Raw genomic sequence first — 17169 nt, forward strand, 5'->3', positions numbered from 1 at the left:
ACAATTTAGTATATTTTAAAAGATTGCAGAATATATTTATCAAGGGGCAACTCAAACTTTTGGCACTGTATCTGCCAGCAGAGTGCCTCCATACCTGCTGCAATGAATTGATAGCACTTATTTGTAATTTGCAGCTCTCATTTGCAAACAAATAATTAATGTGCTAGAGTCCATAAAATTGACTTTTCTCCTAAGTTAAATATTCTACCTACAATTCTTTTAGTGTATCAATTAATGAAGTTTTACTATATTCAGCCAATAAACATTTATTGAGCCAGGCACTATGCTAGGCCCTGGGGATAAAATAATAAATAATATATAATTCCTTGCTCTCAGGAAGCTCACTGTCTAGAAGAAACCAACATACAAGCCGATGCTTACAATGCCACACACACTTGTTTCTTTACTTCAAAGGGCAGAATCTGGATGTTTACAAGAGAAGGTAGAGAAGATAAAAACTAAAAGTATTAATAGGACTACTTCACAGATTATGATCGTCTTGCAAAACACAGAATCACTGGCTTTAAAAAAAAAAAGGCATGCAAACTTTTAACACTCTGAACAATACAGCCTACTCAACATGGTCTCATATTATTGAAACCCTTATTGTGAGCGAACTATTACTGAAATATATAAACAATTACTGAACACATATCCATTCAAAGACTATCATGAAATTCCTTTCAGTTTCAAGATGGTGGACAATTCACAATTAATGACCGTTGTTTCACATAGCAACATGTGCTCTAATCAGTCAGCTTCTTTAAAAATCGAACAAACCATAAGGGGGGGGGGGAACGTTAAATTTTTCATTTCAGTGGAAAATGGGGAAAAAAAAAACACAGGGCTCATGAACCTCTGTTTAGGACCCATGCTTACCCTCAAGAAGGAATGGCCAACAATCCTCAAAAGCAACCCTTGCTATATCACCATCCCCCAATATGCACACACCCTAAATATTCTTGCCACTACATTCCACCTCTACTCTGATTGGAGTCACACAAAAATTTCAGTGCAACCCAAGCTCAGATTCTTCAAGAAAATTGTGGCCAGAGCCCATTAGGAGAGGCTCTAGGATATCCACATTCGGACCACCTCTGAGGCCTTTGCCCTGGTTCCTTAAGCCTCATGTACATATGCTGAAATTCTGGGCATTGTGTACTTTGTGCCTAGGGAGCCTTTGCAAGATTCAGGAAGAGAGCACAGTAAAGCACACTGCTAGCAAAACCCAAAATCAAAAGGGAGGCAAGTTGATGTTGACTGTGTCATTGGCAGCTTAATTATTAATTAGCTTGTCATAGAATTTAATGCAGTGGGCCAACCCACAGCACAACTGCACAAGTAAATTCAGACCAGACGAAAAAAAATTTTTTCATTTAATTTTCCAGGTAACCACAGTGGTGAGAATTGGCCAGATTACAAATAATGGGGGTGCTTACTTGTATTAATATTTTAATTTGAAACATTCTTATTGTGGAAACAGACTCTTCTTTTGCATTTGTATTCAGACAAGGCTGGAAACAGCATCTGAACACATAACCATATCACAGTGTGTTTCTCTTGCTCAAAAGCCGAACCTTCTGCCTTAACACTTTCACAGACTCCTCCAGGCCCGCTTCAAACAGACAAAACGCTCCTCCTAAAACTCAAAGAAACATCGCAACACCTTTGTAATAGGCCTATTTCCCAAGAGGGGGATAAAAGGACAAGGCAAATTAAGGGAAATGCGGAGTATAAACTTGAAACCTACTGTCAATAAAACCAAAAACAAACTCCAAGCGGAGGTGAAGAAAGCAGGGGGAGGAAAAGCAAAGTTAAATGGTCATCTTTCTTCTCATTTTATTTGAGGAAGTTAAGTTTGCACAGCTCCTTACAAGCTGTCTTTGGCTAAAATCACTATTAATGAGCTTTGACATTTGAAATTTAACTGAGCATGAGCTAACAGCTTCCAGCACTGCACCACCCATGAAGGCAACTGGAAATATTTTGCTAGGGCCTTACAGTGTGTTTATTGAAAAGACACAGCTTTCAAGAGAAAGTGTTTATAGCAACCACTTTACCTGCTATCCCTGCCCTGTGATGTCTGTTTGGTTTCAAGGTTTGGGGGGTCCTCTTTAACTCCTTCTAGTCACTGCTCTAATTGTTTTCAAGTCTAGCAGGGAAATGTTAATAAAGTTCTTTGCTCTACAGCAAACTGAGTTATGAGGACAGATTTGAAAACTTTGAGTTATGACAAAGGAGCAGGCCACAAAGAAAAAGAAATAAGCCCATTCAGCTCATTAGAAAGGCAAGATGAAAATACTTATTTTTTGCAGCAATGCCATTAAAATGATCCTTTTCCAAAAGAGAACACAGAATAGTGAGGTTAGGAAAACAGCACGGATTCTTCTTAGCTAAAATTCTGGCTCATTGAATAAAAAGTGAATCCATCATTAACCAAGGAGTTTCCCCAAGGGAAAGGCCTAGAAGCAAGTTATTCACTTTACTCCTCACCAAAGAAGGCTTTAGGTAGATGAGTTGTTTAAGAAAGTAGTGCAACGAAAGAGAAGGCATGAGCTTGAAATGAAAGGATACTCCTACATACCCTATTCTCGCACAGTTTGCATGTTGTCACTCTCCACCTCCATGATATATTAAAACAAAATGGGAGCATCATTCAGAATCTCATGCCACGGTCCTGCAAACAGTGTTCTGTGCTCAGTGATCCCGTACAGATTGTTGACCTTAAACATGACTGGATGCCAACATCAGTATGGAGTTTAGACCCTCCATCCTTTCCCGGAAGCCAGTATTATGTTGGAGAAGTCAGGGGTATCCTTTGCCTGAGGCATTCTTGGACTGAGTAAAAGTAAAAGCAGAAATTATAACCTAATCTGGAATGCTTCTGAGGAATGCAGATGAAAGCTCAGTTACAAAGAAGAGGAAGTTCAGAATCTGTGAACTAGAAATCACATATAATTTCAAGGGTTTTATTTACCAAACCAAGGTTGGGCCACCGCTAAAACACAAAAGAGGAAATGCTCAAGGGTGACACCAAATCATGAAGCTAATTCAGAGGTTACAAAAAGAAAAGTGAGGAGAAAAGAGATGGACTCTTTTTTTCATTACTAGATATTTTTTCCATGGAAAAGCCAAGTATTATTGGGTTACAACTGTATGTAAAATACCAGATATGTTTCCTTATTCTCACATGGTACATGACCACTAAATTATTTCTAAAAATGATAACAATAGGCAGTGTTTTTCAAAAATAATTGATAGTAGCCATTAATGAATCAGAATGTACTTCTGACAGTTATGACTTAACACATGGCACTGGTCACATTAACAATTTATTTTTCATCTTAGTATATCTCCAGTTATAAAAGGGAGAGAGTAAAGTGAAAACATAATGATCAACAGGCACAATTCTTTTCTGGAAAACTGTGTAGCTATAATTATCTTGTGTCTTAAGTTTAAAAAATGAAACTGAAATATCAGGAATATATAGCATTTGACTCCAGTATCATTGGAACACTGTAATAGATCTTGATGGTGGAGAGGTACATAGCTGATTTCTCACAATCTCAGTCACAAAGATGACTAACGAGAAATGGGAACGGGGTGGGGGGGAGTGAGGAATATGTCACAATATCCTCTCACTAAAACTGCATGCACTTCTCCAAGCAGTGTCTTTCAAGGCTTTCCTCAGAATTTTTTACTCTGATTTTTCATATATATATATATATATATATATATACACACATACATTTTGTTGTCTTGTCAGTTGGTGAAGAAGAAAACAGAAGGATCTATTAGGAGGTGGAGGTTGCAGACCTGCAGTCTGAACATCTCAATTCTTTCATGGGCCATTGAGCGAGGAGCACAAACCTTCCTGCAATTTTAACACTTCCTAGGGTAGAGGTATTATTTTTAAAAAGTAAAATAGCTGAAATTTATGCTAATGTTCCAGAAGCATCAAAAGGACATTTGATTCTACAGCCTATACTCAGTCAAAAAGGCAGAAAACCCTTTGCTCTGTTTTAGAATATCTAAAATAAACATGGCCTGGTATTTTAGGGGAAATTTTTGGTTGCCCAGAAAATTAACTCCCACGTTCTTCCTCATTCCCCAAGGAAAACAGAGGAGTGATTCAAGAACGAAACGTGGAAATGTGTATTCAAGAAACAGTGGTGCAGCACCCACTAAAGAGCAGACACGATGTTAGGTGCTCAGATGACCTCCCAGGGGCACATAATTTAGCAGGAAACAAGAAGAACAGCAGGTACTAGGTATAGCAGTGGGTCCAGGGGACATGGGGGCCCCATGACAGAGCACCAGCCAGCGGTACTCGAAATGCCCTCCACAGCTGAGACAAGGCAAGTGCCAGACACAGCCTTAGACACCAGATGTTTTCTCACTCACTCAGAGTCCCCCATTTTGATAGCACATTAAATTGATCTGAATTTGGGAACTATTAAAATAAAAACCAAAGCAATTAAAATACTCATGGCTGAAGGCATGAGACTAGGAAGGATGATAATAATGATGATGGTAAACACTGAACATTTATTAGACACCAGGCACTGCACTAAGATCTCTACTTCCATAACCCTATTTAAACCTTACAGCAACCTGGTGAGAGATCTATCTTATTAGTCCTATCTGTGGATGAGAAAACTGAGATTGCAGAGGCAAAGTAATGTACCAAAGACAAAAGGCGGGAAACTGGTGGAGCCTGGAGTTCAAAGCTCTGTTGTCAGACATTAGTGGCCTCTGCCCTAAACAACAATGTAGATCAATGTAAAAATAAATCTCACTGTGGGTAAAGCTTTCAGAAATCTGAAGGCACGAGAAAAATATAGCCCCAAAACAGAAAGATCTCAAATTATACGGAATCATCAATCAAAAGTTACATACAATCAGATTTCTCCCCTCATGGGGAAGAAGTTCAGTCTCTGCAGACTTTTTTTTTTTTTTTTTTTTTTTTCTGAAAATGTGAACTTTCAGTATCTCTGATTCTGTGGAAGACCTTCAGGTTCCCAAACTACAGCAACTGTTTTGTTTTACGAATTGCAGAAATCTCAAATTGAAATCTCAAATTCACCACTTACTCACTATATGACCTTGACAGTCACCTAATTTCCTTGAAGTTTAGGTCCTCATCCACAAAATGGAGATTTTTTTAAAGGCCATTATAATGTGTTAACTCATATGTGTGAAGACTAACTCAGTGACAAATAACAGGTGCTTAGTAAGTGTCACTGCTTAATCCTTGCATTTCTCATAATTTTCCTTAAAAAGAAACAAGGAAAGATACATTTATTAAGATTCAGTTGTTGCATCACCATTTATGGCCCAAAAATAATAATAATATAATCAATAAAAAATAAAAACAATTAAAATAAAATCAACTTTCTTGGGTGATAAAATGTTCTATATATTGATTTTCTGAGCATGGGCTTCAGTATATATGCATACACATATATATATATATATATATATATATATGAATTATATTCACTTATCTGTGCATTTTGTTATGTGTAATTTATACCTCAATAAGACAAATTCTTGATGAAGTAAACTTTCATTTTAAGTTTAGTATCTCAAACGTATTAATTTTATGGGCTAACCAAATTATACAACGTATATTTTATGTCGCCATACTAGAAATTATTAAAAGCACAAAAACACATACTATATATTTTTCGTCTAGACCTAAAATTTCATTTATCCACCCTGTTCCCACTTTAAACAATTCTATGGAAATTTCCAAGAACCACTATTTCATTCCTCTGCTCTGCAAGCACGATATTACAGTTTTCTATGCAGGCATTTGGCCACATTACAGCCAACCACCACCACCACACACCACTGGAATCCACATTGACATAAGTACTTTCAGAGGCTTTTCACATCTGTAGACTCATTTAAATCTTAAAAACATCACAGGGAAATACTATGAAGCACTGCTGACATCACACACATGAAGGAAATTATAGCTCTGAGAAATTAAGCCATAGACCCAGGGACACTTAGTAAGATGGTATTGGCAGGGAATGGAACCAAGTTTTCCAGCCTCATGGCTCATACTCATGTTATTTCCATTACTCTGATACCTACGACAGAGGAAGGGATGAAAAAGCAAGTCCTTCAGTTTATGCCAAATAAAGATGGCCCTGCAAGCACTTGCCCTCAGGCCAGGGAATCATATTGTTAAATTCCTCTGGCCTTAGAAAAGTCTGGAATCTGCCTAATGCACAATTCTCTACTCTTTCCAGAGTTGCTTTTGGGGACCAATATTTTTCCATCCAACATGATTTTTCTCAAAGGAAAGCATCAATGCCATAGATAAACTCTAGCCTTCAGGCCCTTTGTCCTGGAACCAACATTTTACTTTCTACAAACACTCTTTGTGTGTGTGTGTGGTGGGGGGGGGGGGGGGGACTAGATTTTTCCAGATCAATTAAAAAGAAAAACTCATACTAATTAAAGCCATACTCTTTTAGACAAAAAAGAAAAACAAACAAACAAACAAAACCTGTCTTAATTTCCCTTCTTTACTTTTCTTTTTCCCCTGCAGAACTTCCTTCAAGGATAAAAAGAGCTGATTTCAGTTTCTATTATCATGAAATAGAATTCTGTTGGTGCAGCAATACTGAGCAAAAGTGATTTTATTCCTGCCTTTGCAAAAGTGTGCATAGATCAGGGGTGTCCAAACTGCGGCCCGCAATCCATTTTTAATTGGCCTGCAGCAAATTCCAAAAATATATTTAGTTTACTTAAATAAACCAGGTGAGGCAATACGTACTTCACCTCGAGTGAGTGGCCTGGCTGTTTGTGTATTTTACCGCATACGGCCCTTGGTAAAAAACGTTGAAAAAAGTTTGGACACCCGTGGCATAGATGCTTGTGAAAATAACTATGCATATGGGCATACCTCTGTGTGTGTGTGTGTGTGTGTGTGTGTGTGTGTGTGTGTACAACTTGTGCATGTGTGCGCACATGGGGAGGAAAACAAGAGAGCTATTACAGAATTGAACTCACTTATCCACCACAAATAAATAATAGCATATTATAAAAGCATGTATTTTCCATTATCTAGAGGAATTTTATTTTGTTTTGTATCTTTCACTCTTGAATTACATTATTTTACAGACAGAGTGGAGATGCTAACTAAGGCCTGTAATTTCACCTCTTCTGTTTTTTAAAAAAGTCTTAACAATCCCAATCAGACAATTAAAAAAGTTCAAGGAAATACCAAAGAATCAATACCTACGTCTGCTAAAATTCCCAGCATAGCTCAAGGTCTATCTTAATTTAAAAGAACAGAGAGGGTAGAAATCAGAGAGAGAGAGAGAAAGGGTGAGAGGAGGGAGGACAGAGAAAAGAGAAACAGCAATTTCACTTATTCCATCCATGCACCTAGCTGCTGCTTTTATTGTTATTTATTTATTTCCGCCCCTTTTCGACTAGATCCTTTTTTCTCATTTAGTCCAACCGAGATTGTCCTCCTGGAGTGACCTTTTATTCTTTCCTTTTCCTTCACCCCTCCGGGCTATTGCCCTCGTGCCAGTAACTAGATAACACACTCTATCAAAGATTTTTTTTAAAAAAAATCATTGGGAAGGCACTAGGGCTGATAGTGGCATCAATCGTCGCCTGACACGGGCTGGGGTCAACCATTTATCTCTTCACATAGCCTGTGGTTACTGCAGCAGCCATCTTGACTTGCTATATCTTAACAACCCTGTGAAGATGTTGCCTCTGCCAGCACTGATAATATCTGCTCCCGGAGTCCTTTCCTTTCCTTGTGTGGCATATTTATTTGATTTAATCCAGTGGACATCTTTTCATACAAAATTGGGGTAGAAATGAGTGAGTGAAGCCCCACTCTTCTTTCAGAGCCTTTCCATATTCCAGGGCCAGGGATACAGTTATGGACTGTGAAAAAAAGCTTGGATTTGGAACCCAAATGTTCAAGATAAAATTGAAACACTTTTGTTACTTGGTAAAATACAGCTGTGTCCTTGAAGTTAAACTGAACTTACTTGGCATTGCACTAATTTCACTAGATATGAGATGTTATTGAAAGCTGTCTTTTGGTTCATTCAAATTTATTTTCCATAGTACTTCATCCTTTCCCTGTCTCATCTTCTCTTCACCCCCGACATACCATTTGTTATCCTTTTTAATCACTTATTAGCAGGCAATATCATGGTTAAGAGGAAGTTTAACATTAGGCGGACTACATTTCAAAATCCCAGGCTCCAACATTATCATTAGCTGTGGAACTGTGGGCATGTCTCCCAAACTTCAGAAGTGTCCATTTCCTTATCTGTAAAATGGAGCTAATAACACCTACTGCATAATGCTGTGAAAATAACACACACAAAATAGCTATATGGCATGCGCCTGTCACATATAAAAGGTCAATATACTATTTATTGCCTTAAAGTTAATGAATAGTCAATTAGTTGCTCAGGCAATGGAATTTAATGGGGTACCAAGCACGGCCCACCCCTACACAGAAACTTGCCTTTATTCCTAAAATTCCCATTTGCTGATTCCCCTTTCAAAGGTAACCCATATAAAACAGTCTTTAATTTTGTTTTAAAGTAAGTAAATTGATAGTTGAAGGTGGGTGACGGGTACATGGGGTTCATCATGTTATTCTCTCTACTTTCATATGTTTGAAATTGTCTATGAAAAGTTAAAGAAAAATAGGCGTCAATAAATATGTCACCTTAAATTGGCCAATTGCATTGTCCCTCCAATGGTACCACAGAAGTGTGTGATATCCCAATAAAGAATAGAGTCAATTTTCCATGATGTTGAAAGGGATGGTTTCTTAAGATAGAAGGAAAAAGCCTTAAAATTTGTCTTAATGGTGGATTTTGTGGACAGATACATAGTGATAGACATACTCATTGGTATATCATCCCAAACATCACCAACACTGAACTTATCACACTTCCAAATGTATTCATCCAACATACAGAGAATGTCCTTTAATGACTTCACCAAATTACCATACTTCTGCACCCAATGCTTGTAGACATGGAAATGAGGAGTTGCCATCTCTAAACTCTCCAGCTTGAAGGTTACGGGGTGAAGGTGCCAAGGAAACCTTGCATGGCTCATGATATCACCGGCCAACATTTCCTTGGCCAGGATCAAAGCAAGTGGATGCTGAAATTAAGGAGGATCTTTTTTCTTTTTCTCTTTCTATTATTTCTTTTTGAAATTTCTATTCTAAGCAAGTATAATTTTTGTAAGAAGATGAAGATGTTTTGTTTTGTACATTAAATCACTTAAGTGATATCATGTAGAGGCCAAAAGGGTAGGAAGAGAGAAGCTGGAATTATAGGGCAATGTAATTTTGGCAAGCACCTAAAAATTACAAAACTTCTGTATCTCTCACACCAGCACCCTTCATACCTACTTTATAAAATACATTGCCTCATTCCCCAGAAAATTCAAAAAGGAAGATTAAACTGAATATTCTGGAACTATAGATCTGAGCTCCCATTACTACATTAAAATAACGCAGCAAAGAAAATTATGAGGCGGCCCTCTATAGTACAAAGTAATTCTACTAAGTGTTACTCACATTATTAAGAGTTAATGAAAGAGTTCAGGAAGATACCATGAAAATCATCTGTGTCAAGCATATCTCCACCTCTGCAAACTGCAAGAAAACTCAGGCAGCAAATGGCAAAACTATTAGGTTTTAAAAGCCAAAGGCCTTCCTTTGTGTTTCCCAATGTCTACGGTCTCAACAGCAGTTTCCAAAAGTTTCACAATAAAAGTTTTGAGAACTGATTTCAATCAAGAGTCCCTCAGTTTTAACACGTTTATGCATGCGTTCATTCCACAAAATTTCACCTTTGCAGTAGTTACAGAGAAGACATAAATATCAGGCCCCATGTTGCACATCTTTACCCCGCCAGAATAAAGGTGTACACATACACACACATACATATACGCATACAGAGAGACACTTCCACTCAAATCGCTGTCAGAGTACAAAGGTACAGACAGCAGAAAATCCCACTGGAAGAATCTAGAACACAGTGGTAGGACAATGCCCAGGGAAGGGAGGCGCTGGCAGGATCTGTGGCAGATGAGAGGGGGAGAACTAGCCCCATGTTCACAACAGAAGTTGAAACTCAGGAGATAAATTTTGATATACTTGCACTTTCTCCACTACGTAGCAATCTACTTCCACAAATTTATACTGTAATTTCACATATTGATCTTGGTTAATGTTTCTAAAAGAGGACAGATTCCCTTTCTTCTTTTTTGAAATTTCATTTAAAAGAAAATTAGCAGTAATAACACAGGCTTTAGAATTCTTCTGTCTCTAAGTACCTGCTCTGCCACATACCACCTATGGGTCCTGCAACAAGCTACTAAACCTCTCTGAGCAATGTAATCTGTAAATTGGAGATGATAAGAGTAATCCTACAAAGCTCCATTTTGAAAATTAAATGAGTAGTTCAAGTAAAGGGTTTCACTCCTGACCAGAAGTAAGCATTCATTTAAAACTAACCTCGTTCTCTTAGTAGTAGTAGTCATAGTGTTTCTTCACAAGAAAATACAAAATATACTTTTCTAGATGGCATCATACATAGTACTGAAATACCCTATTATGTTTTTCCTTTCATTTTTCTCAGTCTTCCCAAAACAGCAATTATATACTTGGTTGTCTCATTTTAATGTTTGAAAACTATCGATTTATCCAGGTGACATGATGAATTCTGAGTGCAGAAGGCACTTAGCCAAGAAACAAAAAAATCACCTTCTTCTGCAGTGGTTGGTCCCTGGATTAGATGGGGTACAGTGTGACAATCTCAGTGCTGGAATGGCTCTTCAAGAGATCTCACACAATCTCCTTTATGAGAAGTTACCAGTATAAAAGTTTTAGAACAATTTCACCAAGATGAGGAACTGGGAACTGTTCCCCATGTGTTTTCAATGCTCCCCTGGAGCCAAACCAGCATGCCACGTGGCAGAGTGAGGCTTTCTTCCAGGAGTAGTGCATTGTTAGCATGTAAGAAACATTAATAAATTCCTATCTCAAACGTGCAGAAACCTCTCACAGAGAAGCAAGCTTGCCCTCTCACTGCACCGTTCCAGCTCTGGGATAAGAAGGGACAACTTTCAGTGCTGCTGGGACAAGGGGCCCAGTTCAAACCTTCAGTCCCTGCCCCCATTAAAATTTAAAACCAGATTTGACCCATCACGGAGTGGCACCAGAGGATTGCAATTTCATCCAGCACGATTTTTATTAGCCTTGCAATTTCTTAATGGGCTCCCCTGAGGGCTGGCTGGTAGAATCCTACACTACCAGCCCGGATTTGCTACAGGCAGCTTAATAAACATGGCATCTGCCCCATGACAATTGTCATAACGTCTGACCAGGGTGCAGAAGGCAGAGCTAAAGGTTAACAAAACCACCACTCAGGTGGCAGGGAGGTGAGTGAGGAGAATGTGGGAAATCGTAATCAGCAAGAAAAAGCTGCTTGCTGGGTCCGCAGTCCTTCCAGCCTGGTCAGAGTTCCCAGGAGCTGAGCAGGCAGCTCACTGCCTCCTGCAATCAGCATGTTTTACACATCTCATCAGTGTCACCACTCCTGACATCTCATTATACACCAGAGGTAGAAGTGGACAGGTACGGAACACGCGAACTTTTCCTTTTCTTATTATTTCTGTGGCTCACCACGAAGCTGAGAGTTAATTAAGTCCTGTGGGACAGACAATCAGTGTCTTTTTTTGCTAGGTTAAATTACATTATATGCAGATGCAAAAAAGAAAAGAAAAAAATAATCCCTCAGCTCTTTCCTAGTTAACAGAGTACATAAGAAGGATGATGGTTCCAAACTGGAAGCTGGAGTCGATAGCGCCTTAGCATACAAGGTTTCTACCTAATGAAGTCATATGACGAATCCACCAGGGATCTCCTTCCTTGCAGGATTTCAACACACTTTTAAAAACACTGTTAAAGAACTTCTTGCCTCAACTCTGAGAGAAAGTTGATTGGGGGATGATAGACAAGCTTGTAGCATAGGTAGCAAAATTCACTCAACCAGACTGGAGGAGTAAGCTTCCTCTGGATTTGTAAAATCCTAGACAGAAGAAACCTTGAGGGGTAACAGAGAATCAGAGAATGGGAGAATGGGACTTTTCCCTTACAATGATCTAGCCCCAAATTTCCCAAAGCACCCCACAGGGAGCCAATAGGCATTGTTGCATGGAAGAAAAATAAGTAAGATTCTTATGATCAATGAAGTTTGGGAAAGGCTGAGTTCAGCAGAGTATAACTGCCTTTCTTTCCACAGGACACTCCAAGACTTTCACGTGTCACTGGACATCATGATTCCCAGAGTGGAATCAAGTCTTATTTGACCACAGACCCTTTTTTTTTCCCTAATGGGGTATTACTTCATTACTAATTGTCTACAGAACTCACATAGGAAAATACTACGTTAGTCCACCACTTCATTACAGACAAGGAAACTGAGATTTTTCTGAGGACTTGCCTATAAGCACATAGGTGATTGCTTAATCATCCCAAGCCTGGGTGACAGGATGTATAGATCAACGCTCTCATCTCACACCACTATACCACACTGCCTCTCTCTGTAACGTACCAGAAATCCAAAACACCCAGGAGAATCACCTATGCTTCCTGTTGCTTGGTAAGTCATTTGGTGTCTCTCCATATCATGCATTCCTGTCCTGCAGCTATAAGAGCATTTCCTTATGCTCTTGCCTCAGCATTGACCTTAATCTACTCGCATCCGAGCTCCAAGAGCACAGTAGCTGTATGTGTTAGGACTCACATGGCATTGGGCCACACTTCAGCCAGACTAGCATTCTGACGCTGATATGAGCTATAAGTGATATTTCATGAGACAAAGTGGTAGCTATGAAATTTATAAAGCCTCTAACAGCTCTACGTTTCCTCCTGGATTAAATCCACACTCTTTAGTTTGACACTTAAGAGCACTTATGTTTCCCAACCTGTTTCCAATGACTCCATTCACCATTCCTTCCTTTCACCCTTACACTCCAGCCAAATAGAATTACTTATATATAAACCATGTTTTCCCACCTCTGAGACTCTGTAATACGCATCTCTTCACTAGTATACCTTTGCTCTTTGCGTCCCCCTTATTTTTATAATCCTCATAAATTCAGGCTCAGATAAAATGCCACATCCTCCAGGGGATTTCCAGGTGATGATTTTTCCATCCAGAAAATTTTTTGACCTTCACTGATTTTTCACAGAAAATTACAAATACCTTTACTATTAATTACATCTTGCTTATGGTACAGTTACTAGGTTTTTACAACTCCCCTTTCAAACAGCACATCCCACGAGGCAGGAGTTGTATCTTCTCCACCAGCAGAATTAATGCAATCTTATCAAAGTTGAATGCATAATTTTATCCAAGTCCTTCATAGCTTCAGAGTTCTGCCATCTCTCAAAGTAACCTTCTGAAAATCCCAGACAGGGACTAATGTAATGACTAGCACTCTGTGAGTGATCTGTAAATAATGTCTGAGAAGGATTAGAGGATGATAATTTCATTTGCTTGGTGGAGGAGAACCATACCCTCTCTGCTGGTCATATTGCTCCATTCGTTAAATGTCTTCATAAAGGCATCAGGTAGTGTCCTTCAAACTCATATTAATCGGTTTCCAGCAGAAACAGAACAAAATATATTTGCTTCTGCTTGGCTGTGCATACTTTTCCCCTCTGGGAAGGGAAAGAAGTTAAATGGCCATGCTCTCAGGTGACTGGTACTAGAGCTGTGAGCCCAACAATCGAGGTCCTTGTTTTTGACATTAATTCATGGAGCGGCCTTGGTCAGTTGACTCTGTCTACTCCACTCCATAAAAATAGGTATTCATCACAGCGGGATGCTGGGAGGTTTAATTAATATTTGTAAAGTGTTTGGGAAGATCCATTATGAGAAATGAACACTATAACAGACCATTTCTTTCCCTAGATTGCTCTTTTCTTTATTATTAGAGGATGGTTGTCTTGCATACAACTGAATGATGAGCCATCCCCGTTGGGAGCTGGTACATCATAAAAACGACGACTGTCATTTTGAATCAGGAAGATGCACATCACAAAAGAAACACATAACTGATTTTGAGGTCCTGCAGGCTACTGAAGGTATGTGTGTTTTATGTAGTCATTATGCTTTCTCGTCTGCCTGTTTATTTGTTTGTTTGTTAAAAGCAAACACTCTGCTGAATTCTAAGGGAGGTTCACCAAACCCTTTGTTCCCTTTTTACTTAGCCAACTTCCTTATACAGAAAAGGTACCTTGTTTTCACCTCTGTCAAAATTTCATGCATCAGCAATGTCTTAAGTTATCAAAAAGGACCCGTGAGAGAGAAACAGAGGAGGAGGCCTTAGTTTAGATCCATAAAAAGGAAAGTGAGGCCATTGTGGTCAAGTGTTGGCTGACCCCCTAGTATCCATTCTCCAGCTTCCCTCCATCAATGGCACCAAGAGTTTCTGTCCAGGCATCACTACTTTCACATTCTTAGCCAGGTCTTTAGGGTGTGATGAGCTCTATTCTAAGGTCCACAATGGACACTAATTGGCAAAAAAAAAAAAAACTAGCAAATTTTATCTCCCTGTTTATAGGGCAGTGTGGTCAAGTAACTCAGTTTGGACCAATGAGTCACGAGGAGACATTTGTTGGGGGCTTCTGGGAAAGAAACTTCCTTCTTTTGAGACCAGGCCCATAAAAGATTTTTTTCATTCTCACGTGATGTGAAGAGGGGAACACATAGCCTAGGAGCTATTCGCAAACGTCTTGTGGCCACAGAGAAGGCAGCCTTCAGTTGAATCTGACCCTGTGAAAGGAAGGGCCGAGACATGGAACGAGCCATCTCATTAAGAATCACTGAGCTGCTGGATCCAGACATGCTTATGACTCCTGAGCTTTCTTGTTCTGTGAGTCTCTTGTCACTTAAGTCCACGTGAGTTGTGTTTTTCCCTCTTGTGATTGATGTCTTCATATCAAGATTTTTGAAAAGGCAAATTTCAAGAGAGAAATGAGAGATCATGAGCGTACAGAAAAATACCTATAAATAGATTATACAGTGCGATGGATAGGGGTGTAGACTATAGATAAAAATATGCCCCATTTGAACAAATTTTCTTTATGCATGTCTTCTAAAGTGACTCTTAAGAGGAAATAAACAGAGAGCTATCACAGGCAGAAATGCTAAAAATAGTCATGTCTTCCCACAAACTCTCACAATATGCAACAACACTGCAAAAGAAGGTGATTAATTTCTTAGCAACACAAAATTCCACAGAGGAACTACAGGACGTGAGGACTGTGGGTGAGAATGAATCACATAGCCAATGAGAGTGGAGTAAAGTGGGAAACCAGAGTACGGAAAGAGGCCGGTATTATCCTCACTAAATCCCATCAGTCCTCAATGTCTGCCTAATTGTCCCGTCTCCTAGTCCAGCTTGTCATCCTGCCACCAAGAACATAAACCAGGTCATGATTCCATGTGGACTCATAGAGAAGAATTAAAGATACCAGGCAAAATATAGTGGACTAGCCACATGACTAAAGGTTAAAGATTGTATCATTAGTCACTATTTAGATTATCACTATCTAGTCACAGATTATGTGCAGTAACAACCCCAAATCCCCATGGACACAACACAATAAATGTTTATTTCTTGCTCACAACTGCTGGCAACTCTCCAGGATAGAACATCTGTCCTCTATAAATTAACCCCATACTCTTGGTCATTTAGTCATCATGACAAAGGACAAGAGAGGGCTGGAGAGTCAAGCCCTTGAAATCGAACGCTTCCACCCACATTCTAAGCAAGTCACGTGGCCAACCCAACTTTTAAAGGGTGGGGATGTCCTTGTGCTCAAAATAGGTGAGAATTAGATATTGGAGAAGGACTAACTGCAGAAATTCTGTATATTCTCTTAGTGAAAAGAGAGCAACAGTTCTGAGAAATCAGTTAAATATCCATTAACACGAGGAGATTACTAACACTTAATTGGAAGTAAGGAAATTCTTTACAATGATTCCTTCTGTGTTATATCTGTATCTCCCATCAAGAGGAGAATCTGGCAAACTAGTGCAGTGATTATCATACCTTAGAAAAGCCCGAGGTTCCTTTGGCAAATCAAAAGAATCAGGACATGACTTTCTTGTTTCTTGTTTTTGTTTGTTTGCTTCTATATGTTTCCTTTCTCCTTCATTTCCTTTTCTCCTACATTTCCTTCATTTGGGAGTAGCTAAGATGATCTCTTGGTGTATATTTTATGGAAAAGCTTCCCTCATCCATACATTCTTCCCTTGACTTGCATTTATGTTGCATCCATAGAAAAGGGAAGCCAGATGATAAAGAAGGTGTTCTATATATACACAAGGAAATACTATTCTGCCATAAGAAAAGATGAAATAGTGCCATTTTCAACAAAATAGATGTATCTTGAGATTATTGTGCTAAGTGAAATAAGTCAGACAGAAAAAGTAGAGAACCATATGATTTCACTCACATGTGCGATATAAAACTGAAAGAAAGAAAAGAAAAAAGATAAACAAATAAAGAAACAAAAACTCATAGATACAGATAATAGTTTAGTGGTTACCAGAGGGTAAGAGGAGAGGGTGTGGTAAATGGGGTCAAATATATGGTGATGGAAGGAGAACTGACTCCGGGTGCTGAACACACAATGTGATATATAGATGATGTACTACAGAATTGTACACTTGAAACCTATGTAACTTTACTAACCATTGTCACCCCAATAAACTTTAACTTTTCTTAGAAAAAGGCAAAAAGAAAAGGGCAGCCCAAGAGACGCCCTGAACCATTGTTGGGGTAAGCCCTTTTTCTATCAACATCCTGCCAGTACCCTACCATCAATTAACTTTAGCCAAGAACAGCCAGGGCCAGAAGAGGTCCTGTCTAACCATCCTACCAGTGGTTAGAGTAATCCAGGAAGATGGCAGAAAGACAGTAACTCAATGAGCCATTAAGCAGAGTAGGGCATGTGCACTCTCCCTTGACTTGCCCAATGGTATCAGTTGAGTCCCCTCAAAACTAGAATGAGCCAGTAGGAAAAGAAGCAGGAATTTCAAAACTTATGCAGGAAAGCCTATGCCTGAA

General features: G+C 39.0%; 1 protein-coding gene across 7 annotated transcripts in view; it reads right to left on the reverse strand.

The window, feature by feature from the left end:
• Window positions 1–17169, reverse strand: part of PKHD1 (PKHD1 ciliary IPT domain containing fibrocystin/polyductin) — a 433016-nt gene that overhangs the window by 321759 nt on the left and 94088 nt on the right. The window lies entirely within an intron of this gene.

Source organism: Rhinolophus sinicus, linkage group LG05, assembly GCF_036562045.2.
Source record: "Rhinolophus sinicus isolate RSC01 linkage group LG05, ASM3656204v1, whole genome shotgun sequence".
NCBI lineage: Eukaryota > Metazoa > Chordata > Mammalia > Chiroptera > Rhinolophidae > Rhinolophus > Rhinolophus sinicus.